General features: G+C 41.7%; 1 pseudogene; it reads left to right on the top strand.

The window, feature by feature from the left end:
* The first annotated feature begins 793 nt into the window (after positions 1-793).
* LOC136311641 (histone deacetylase 2-like) lies at positions 794-9,884 on the top strand (annotated as a pseudogene).
* The last annotated feature ends 230 nt before the right edge of the window (positions 9,885-10,114 follow it).

Below are 10,114 nucleotides of genomic sequence, written 5' to 3'. Positions count from 1 at the left end.
CCCAGGTAGTAACCTCACTTCCTGACAACAGAACCCAATAGAACTTGGAACCCTGGTAACTGGGCAGCCACATTCAAAAGAAGGCCCTGCCCAGCTCACGTGGCTGGAGACACTGGAGAGAATAACATGTTCTCTTGCTGTTTCCCCAGGTCCCAAAGCTGTGACCTCAAGAAATCCCACACTAATAGCCTGTTCCAATGCTGTAGATATTGGGTCAAGTCTCCACCCCAATGCCTCTCACACTTTTTCCAAAGAGACCCAAAGGTAACATATGGTGGCTCAAGGTAGTCGAGTTCAGGCCAGGACATCACTCTGTTCCCCCCTGGGCAGCCCTATATCCCCTCCACATTTGTGTGTGTGGTGGTGGTGGTGGGGGTACAAGTGGGATGGCTTGCCCCAAGAAGGAACAGGCTGGGGAGGTGTCAGAAGCTTGGGGGACTAGTCATGCTCACATCACATGTCCAGGTTAGCTGGGTGAATGTTGCATATGGTGCAAAGCCTTTCTGCCTGAGGTCTGCCCCAAGCCCTGGCGGTAAATCTCATTTTGCCCACGTGGAGGTCTGTGCAGAGAAAGGTCTAGGCTTGATCTGAGCGCAGAAGGTCGAGTAGGCAGAAGTGGCAGTAACGAGGGTTAAGAAGGGCTCTGATGCCTCTGGACTGGCTGTCAGTCACTGTCATTACAGAGCTCCATCCAGGTGACTGGTTAAGAATGAGTGGCCGGTAACACCTACTCCATCTCCATGAGTGAGAGGCAGATGCACCACATCACTCACAAGGCTCAGTATGGGCTGGGATGAGTATGGGAACTAAGGAGTCTCCAGAACCCAGAAGTGGCCGGAAAAGGCCTCCTGCCCAGAAGCCCTCATCTGGACCTGCACTGACTATCGTACAAGACCCTGATCTGGTGATAAACACTCCACCTAAAAGTTGAACCATCATCTGCATCTGCACTGGTACCTGCAGATGACCTCAGCTGGGACTGGACTCACTAACCCAAAGTGAGAGCCATCACCTGGACCTGCTTTGGCTCCTGCAGATTACACTCAGCTGGTTCTGGACCCACCTCCTCTGAAGGGAGAGCCATCATCTGGACCTGCATCGGATCCTGCAGGAGCTGGTACTGGATGCACTACACCGTGAGTAAGCTGTAACGTAACTAAGGACTTATTTGAGAAGAGGACAGCTAATACAAATCAGACAGACAAATGTGGTAAAATGAATAATTCTAAGATAACTTTTTCAAAACCATAGCAACATCCACCCTTCACAACACCAAGACTAAAAACTAAAAAACAGACAAATAGTATACTAATGGTCCTACTCCTTCCTCTTTGTTAGATCGTCCATGCAACGTAGTTTCTTGATTCTTGGTATAAAAGTGTTAATCCAGGTATTATTATGATAAACCTGATGGTACAATAGGGCATAATTTAAAACGAACTGCTAGAAATCTTTCAAAGACACACTTATTTTCGAATATGGATTTATAAATACATACACAGGCTATGAAGCAGTTTTCTCTCCAGGCATCAATAATCATAAGCAAATTATATAGAGTGAAGTTGGGTTTTTTTTTTGTCCTCCTTTTGTCAAAAAGAAACTAATTTCATTTGTCAGTCCCTCCCTATATCTTCAGAAGATGTCTGGCAGCATTTATGAGCATTGTTCATGTTGCTCCATAAATACAACATTCATTTGCTACTCATTTGGTTGCTCCCTACAGCTCCAGCAGGGAAACTTTTGTCTGGAAATTGTCTTATTTCCTGGTATTTTTCACAAGGAAATTGTTTATGTGTCATCCATCAGTTTTATGGCCCGTTTTTCTCTGATTTTAGCAAGCAGAAGCATGCTCAGTATTCAGTCACACACAGAGCAGGCTCATTACAGGACTGTCAATGAGCTATTTACCAAGTAGAAAGTCAAATTAGCTGTACTGGAAAGTTGACTGTGGCGTGTTACCCTCAGTGAAAGTAGCAAGTAAAATTTTACCCACATCTGATTACATAGGGGTAATTAAGACCATTAATCTTTGTATTGATCTTGGACTCTGTTGCCCTACTATATGTAGCAGATAAGATTCATGAGTCACTGGAGTGTGTCCATTGTCACAGAGCCCCATCAACAGACACCCCCTGAAGAGGGCTCCAGGGTAGAAGAGCATTCATCTGATTTATGCCTATTATGTGGTTCATGGAGACCTGAAACTAATAATTGTTATGCTTTATTTAGAAACCATACTTGCAAACTGCCAATTCTAGTAAAATTGTAGCTTCTTTCATCTATTAAAAAAAAGTATCACACAGTAAATGTCTTTTGAGTCACGCATCCTCTGTTTATTTTTATATTTGAAGGGGATACAGTTCTACTTGATAACATTCTAAAATGCTTTAGAGCAATATAGAATTTTATACTTATGTGCTCTTTTAAAAAAGTAAACATTTGACCTTCTAGTCCGTAATTATGTCTCTAAAGTGGTAATAGTCTATCATAAAAGCATGGCTTGGTTCACAGACCACTGATACAGTTGGTTTTAACAGATGCTTAGGTGCCATTATAATCTTTCCTATCCATTTGGCTGTCATAAAAGCTAGACTCATGTGTCCAGCTTAGGCTATTATTTCCATAGAGCATTTGCTCTCTTGTACTATGAACAATTAGTACTTTAGAAGACTAATCATCAAGCAGTGACCTTCATCAGTTAGGGAATTTTTAGCATTAGGCATGCGATAGCTTCTCTGAATATCTACTGAAGAAAGTAAAGTATAATATGAGCAAATATTTCACTCTGGGTGCCCACGGGAAGGAGAAGTCAATACAAGCCTGAGGATTCGGTATCCTGATAGCGGCAGTCTCAGAAAACTAATGCTGAGAGTCCATGCTCAGTAAATACTGGTTGCATAGTCCCATGCTCACATGAAACTAATCAGAGCCTATGCAAATAAGTTACTCATATTAAAATTTCACTGTTCAGAATGCACAAACAATACTGTCCAGTACTTTGTGCAGTGAACAGCTGTCATTTGAAAATTACCAGTGTTTACATACCCTTTATATTTGGGGAGGAGGACTCTCATTATAGTGTTGCCTTGATGAGAATCAAGTACCCCCTACCTTTACCTAAGCAGTTAGAAGGGAAGCAAATATGCCTATCAAAAAAGTAAACAGCCTGACCAGGCGGTGGCACAGTGGATAGAGCATCGGACTGGGATGCGGAAGACCCAGGTTCGAAACCCCGAGGTCACCAGCTTGAGTGTGGGCTCATCTGGTTTGAGCAAAAGCTCACCAGCTTCTCATCTCTCCATTCCTGTCTGTCCCTGTCTATCCCTCTCTCTGACACTCTCTCTCTGTCTCTGTAAAAAAGAAAAAAGAAAAAAAATAAACAACTGGAGAGACTAAATATTGTAAAACTGAACAAAACCATAGAGATGTCCCCAGAGGACTGAAGGTGGAGGCTAAGCTCAGACTGGTGCGGCAGGGTGAGTGACCAGGAGCAGGCGCCCAACAGCGGCAGCCTCCTCTCTCTGCTCCATGATCCTGGATTGCTCTCAAGGTCTTAGGATCATTCCATTCTCAGTTTTCTAAGCCAGGTTCTCCAGATTTTAAATCATTTAGACCAGCCATTTAATACCCTTTCAATAATTTGTTTTCTTTTGAAGTTAACCAGAGCCACTTTTGTCCTTTTAATCAATAATCATGACGGATGTATCTTGTTAATAAGTATGCACGCAAATATGTCTCTATGTAATGTCATAATTCATTTTTCTTGATGGAGTCTCCTGACTAATAAATATTAGCCATCCATAAGATCTTATCTTTATTTTTTTATGGAGATTAATATAAGTGATTTTTTACCTATCTACCGATTTTAGCTTTCAAATCCCAAAAAGTATAAATCCAGAGCTAGACATTTGAACTTTTCTATTTCTGGTAAGTATTTTAAATATTTTTAGTATCAGAATCTAACTATTTGTGAGATATTAAAAGAGAAAAATCCAATATTTACTCATTAATATGCTTTATACATTGTCAGAAAGGGTTCAATAAATGATTATTGCCGATTTATTAAATAAGTAAATAAACATATATTTCTCCTCCATTTATAGTAGCAACTAAGTCTTATCAAATAACCCTTTATAATTTGTTAGTTTCCATCACAACTAGTACAGTCTCACTTTCAAAATGCTCTCTCCCTCTCAAAACAAACATTATCAAGTACCAATTAAGTGACACCAGACATTTGTTAATTAATTAAATGCACATGGACTGTCCCCTTTGACAGTTTACTCTTCTGTGAGAAGCCAATAACTAAATCACACGCCATGTGTGTGCACATGACACGTGTTATGAAGAAAACTCACTGAATAGAGATGCAGAATGACTGAATAACCAAGGGAAAGAATAGTGAGGGTAAAGACCTCTCAGAGGATGTAACATACAGAGAAAAACCCCAGAAGTATGTAAAGAAATTAGCCACGAATAGCATAGGAATAAGTATGTGTATGTATGTGTGTTGGATAGGGGAAGAGTCAGGGAGAAAAGGTAGAATATGTGACAATTTCTGTATTATGGAAAGTCTGATAGGAAGTCCATGTGGCTGAGTTACTGGGTGCTACAGAGAAATGATAGAAAGTGGCACTGAAGAGGTGGGCAATGTTTCCTGTAATAATTGACTATCCATCTTGGAGTTTTATATTTATTCTGAGGACAGTGGGAAGTAGCTAAAGGTTTTCAGTATGAAGAAATAACATAACTTGAAATATTTTTATTAGGCTGGCTAATGGGTTGACCAGGAGGTGGCGCAATGGATAGAGTGTTGGACTGGGATGCGGAGGACCCAGGTTTGAGACCCCGAGGTCACCAGCTTGAGTGCGGATTCATCTGGTTTGAGTAAAACTCACCAGCTTGGACCCAAGGTCGCTGGCTTGAGCGAGGGGTTACTTGGTCTGCTGTAGCCCCACGGTCAAGGCACATATGAGAAAGCAATCAATGAACAACTAAGGTGCCGCAACAAAGAATTGATATTGATGCTGCTCATCTCTCTCCATTCCTGTCTGTCTGTCCCTATCTATCCCTCTCTCTGAATCTCTGTCTCTGAAAAAAAAAAAAAAGCTGGCTAATGTGTGGAGAATAAACTGAATTTGTTAAAACTGGAATCAGAGTCAGGAGGAGCAATAAAGATGCAGGCAGGTAATGGTGCTGGTTAGACTAGAGTGGTGGCAGGTGATCTGGAGAGAAGCTGACTCGTCTTTGAGATAGAAATTGTAGGACTTTATTGACAGTCTGGAATTAAAGGAAAATGAGACAAAAAAAGTCAAGGGTGACTTTGTGCCCCAAACATATAGTGATTTTAAGAGCTTTGAATAAAATTCAATTTAGTTCAGCTCTTTGGTATTGCCTATATAAAGCTCTTCTCTTTCTCCCTTTTATTTCCCATCTCTCCTGTCCTCTCTTCCCTCACGCCCCTAAATTTGACAGTTATATTGTAATTATACAGGACAATATTATTTTTGTAGAAAATAATAAAGTACTTGGAATTGAAGGAGCTAGATTTTTTAACAGCCTACCCTCAGGTGGTAAGGAACAAAGATTAGTTTATTTGTACCATATGTCTAACTAAGGGGTCAGGAACCTATGGCTCATGAGCCAGATGTGGCTCTTTTGATGCCTGCGTCTGGCTTGCAGACATATTTTTTTTTAAAAAATAATAACATTAAAAATATAAAACATCCTCATGTATTACAATCCATTCATTTCTTATCGCTCATGTTCATGGTTGCGGGTGGCTGGAGCCCATCACAGCTGTCCTCCAGGACAACATCAAATTTTTATTGGATAATGCGTAACGTACACGGGTCATTGTATGGCTCTCATGGAATTACATTTTAAAATATGTGGCGTTCATGGCTCTCTTAGCCAAAAAGTTTTCCGACCCCTGGTCTAACTTTTTTTTTTTTTCCAGTTTAAGATTGTTTCAGAATAGAAAGTAAATACCAAAAAATGTATAACTGTCAAGAAAGTTACCACAGTATTACTATAGGTAAAGCACAAAATAAAAGGAGTTTACAAACTATAAACAACAAAACAATAATGCAAAACTTACTCTGAACAAAGTTGAGATTGTTAGAGAAGAAATATGCAACTTGCCAACTCATAATAAGAAAATATTTTGATTGAAGAAACGCTATGATACACTTTTAAACTAAGTCTATATGAACAACTAAAGTGAAACAACTACGAGTTGATACTTCTCATCTCTCTCTCTTCCCTCTCTCTCTCTTCTTTGCTCAAAAAAAAGGGGGGGGGAAGAAAAAGAAAAGAAAAAACCAAATCTAGATCCAACTCTCCAAACACTTCTATTCACATAGAGATTAACATGATTGCATTTCCTATGCAACCTGAAAACCGTGGCGAGGCATGAACCCAAGGACTTTTCAATCCTCTTCACTAATGCTTTTGGACCTTTCTGCACATTAGCAGGTGATGTATTTCACAAACATTAAAACACAGATATATATATATATATTTTTTTTTTTTCTTTTTTTCTCTAGAACATTTTTTGGAAGTTCACTAACTGTCAAACAAGAATCAGAGGAGTGGACAGGGCAGGTGAGGAGCAGCACTGCGGGAAAGATCGCCCATCTTTGTTTAAAGCTGGCTCCTTCCGGTCTCCCGTGAGGTTCTCCAGGTGGCTGTGCAGCACGCTCTGTGAGGCGGGGTGATTCTGGAAGGCTATCCCAGCAGCCTGAAAATCTCTAGTCAGGAAAATCAGTCATGGGGAGGAAAACCTGCCCTAGTTCAGCTCTGTGGGAAGTGGACCAGCTCAGGCACTAACTTGGGTTTAGGGGGATCCAATCAGCTTTCAGGAGGCCTGAGTTCGGGCCCAGCTTCTCCCCCCCCCCCCCCCCCCCCCCCCCCCCCCCCCCGTGCCCAGTCTCAACAGGCCAGTGCTCCCAAGCAGGCTTGTAGGTGGTGGCAGTTCTTGTCAAAGAGGCAAGAACAGGTCCCCTTAACTTCCAGGTCATAATGAGGGAATGCAGGCCAGACCATGAGTGTATCTTGATTTACAACTTTTAAATTTTATATATATGCTTTTTAGTCTTCACATGGCTTCTAGCCCTAGACCTGAAATATTATTGTCGGGCCTTGTATGGCCAGTAGCTGCGGTCACTGCCACAGCTGCTGCTAGGCCCATGCAGGTTCTCATTGAATTCAGGCAGATGGTAATGAAACAAAGGAGCCAAGAAATGGTGGGCCATTTTCTTTATTTCGGCCCGCGAGTAAAAACAAATACACAGGCACCAAAACCCACTCATTCAATGCGCACAAAGCCACTGACACATCCGAGTTTTCCTAGAATCAAAGGCCCTCACCAATTTTCAGTCACCTCCTTTTCCCCATCTCCTTCTCTCTCTGCACAAAAGCTGCACAAACTGACCTCTCCTTCAGCACTCTGCCATCTTGGCTGCCTGCTCTCTCCTTAACCACATGGCCTCCCTGCCCCGCAACAACGTGGTCTCTTCCCTACCAAAATGGCCTCCTAGCTCCTCCTTTTAAAAACACTTTGGACTGATAATTCCTCCTCCAGCACTCATTAGCATAACCAAGCCCCTCCCCAAGCATGAAAGGCAATTAGCTCTATTACCAGGGTGACAGCCATTCACGGTGGGCAGTGCCATTTTTAACAATAAAAGTGAGCAAAACCAGAAAATACAGATTTTACAAACTTATTTGCCCAATAGTTCTCCTCCTCTCTTAGCCTTCTATCACCTTTCCAGGGGCTCCTTCATGCCTCGAAGTTCATTTCCACTTCGAGTACTGGCGCCTGCTGACCTTTGCCTGTGAAGCCCTTCCCCCACCTCCTCTGACCCAGGTCCCCACCATTCAGGCCTTCTGCCGCCTCCTCCGCCGCCCTCCTGGGTTAAACGGCCCACCTGCCCCCTTTTGAACTTGCTGAAACCGAAAATATGTTTATATGTTTAGTCGCCCCATTAGAATGGAAACACCACAAAGGCAGGAATACTATCTTTTTCATCATGTGGCCCCAGCACTTAAGAGGACAACATCGTTAGCCAATAAACACGGGGTAAATGGATGAACGGACTAGAAAAGGATGTAAAATGATGTGATTTTATTTGTTAAAGAATAAAATAAAAATCGCAAAAATCTAAATACATCAGTTTGTAATATCTAAAACAAGTTAGTGTTATATAAGACTAAATATGTTTAAAGAATACTGGAAAGATCATAATCATGTAAATTTTTTAAAAGATAAGTATACAAGACAAGTTGGCGCTGCTGCCACCCGCCACCCATCCCCGTTCCATCCCTGCCCCCCTCCTCGCGGTACCAAGCCCTTCTGGTGCCCCCTCCTCTCCTCCCTCGTGCCTGCCCCACCCCTGCAGTGGGCCACCCTCACCTAAGCGCCAGCCCTTTTCTCTCCCTGCAGAGCGGCTGCAGCAGCAGCAGGAGGAGGAGGAGCCCCCAGGCAGTGGTGGGGGAGCCCAGGGCGTACAGTCAGGGAGGCGGCAGAAAGAACGTTTATTACAAGTACGATGGTGATATTGGAAATTATCACTATGGACAGGGCTGTCCTATGAACCTTATAGAGTCTGCATGACCCATAACTTGCTGCTAAATTATAGGTTATACACAGAAAGGGAAATATACAGGTCCCATAAAGCCACTGCTGAAGAAATAACAGAATACCACAGTGATGAGTACATCAGATTTCTACATTCAGTAAGACCAAATAACACGTCCGAGTACAGTAAGCAGATGCAGAGATTTAATGTTAGAGAAGACTGGCCAGTGTTAGATGGGCTCCATTTCAACTGGTGGCTCAGTCGCTGGGGCGGTGAAGTCAAACCGACAACAAACTGACCTGGTTGTTCAAGGGGCTGGAGGATTACTCCATGCTACGAAATCAGGTTCATCATGCGGTGCTTGCTATCACAGTGATGGCACTGAAAGACTTTTTTTTTTTTTTTTTACAACAGATCATGTAATGACTCTATCATTCCTTAAATATGGGGAACACTTTCCAGGAACAGGAGACTTGACGGATATTGGTGCAAAAAAAAAAAAAAAAAAAGAAAAGAAAATACTATGCTGTCAATTTTCCAATAAGAGATGGTATTGATGAGTCATATGGGCAGAGATTTAAGCCTATTATGTCCAAAGAGATGGCGATGTATCTACCCTAGTTCTGTGGTGTGACAATGTGGTTCAGACTCACAATCTGGTGATAGACTTGGCTGCTTCAATCTGATGGTCAGAGGTTGTGCTAAATGTGTGTAAGTTATAAAAACTTTCAATTTCCCAGTACTAATGCTTGTGGGAGGTGGATACACAATTTGTAATGTTGCTTCCTCTTGGACATATGAGACTGCAGTTGCCCTTGATTTTGAGATTACAAAATTGGATTGCCATATAATAATTACTTAGAGTATTTTGGACCAGAATTCAAACTTCAGATTAGTCTTTTAAATACGACAAACCAGAACACTTCAGAATACATAGAAAAGATAAAACAGTGTTTATGTGAAATTTTACGTTACCTCAGGTACCTGGTATCCAAATGCCGACTACTCCAGAAGTTGCTGCTCACAAAGATAGTGGAGATGAAGATGGGGAGGATCCAGACAAGATCATTTCTACTCGAGCATCACATGGAAAGAAAGCTTTGTGATGGAGACTTTTCAGATGCAGAGGATGAAGAAGGAGGCTGTGGAATGTGGCAAAGGAGCAAAGAAAGCTAGAATCGAGGAAGACAAGAGGAAAGCAGAGGACAAGAAAGCTGATGTTAAGGAAGAAGATAAATCCAAGAATAGTGGTGAAAAAACGGATACCGAAAAGCCAAATCAGAACAGCTCAGCAACCTTTAAATTTGAAAATCTCTCCAATTTCATAAAACATAAAACAATGAGAAAATATTGGGAAGAAAAGTGTTTTCTTTTTGAAGACTTCTGGCTTCATTTCATATTATTTTGGCATGGACTATGTTTATTTTCAAAATGGCGTTTTTGCTTTTTTGGGGGGGGTTTGGTTTTGATTTTGTTTTTCTTGGCATGTTTTAGTGTTTCTAATTACGAAGGAAAATTTCTTTTCTCCACCA

The sequence above is a fragment of the Saccopteryx bilineata genome, chromosome 8 (assembly GCF_036850765.1).
Source record: "Saccopteryx bilineata isolate mSacBil1 chromosome 8, mSacBil1_pri_phased_curated, whole genome shotgun sequence".
In the NCBI taxonomy this organism is placed as follows: domain Eukaryota; kingdom Metazoa; phylum Chordata; class Mammalia; order Chiroptera; family Emballonuridae; genus Saccopteryx; species Saccopteryx bilineata.
The sequence above is the reverse complement of the archived record's forward strand: the minus strand, read 5'-3'. Positions and strand labels throughout refer to the sequence as shown.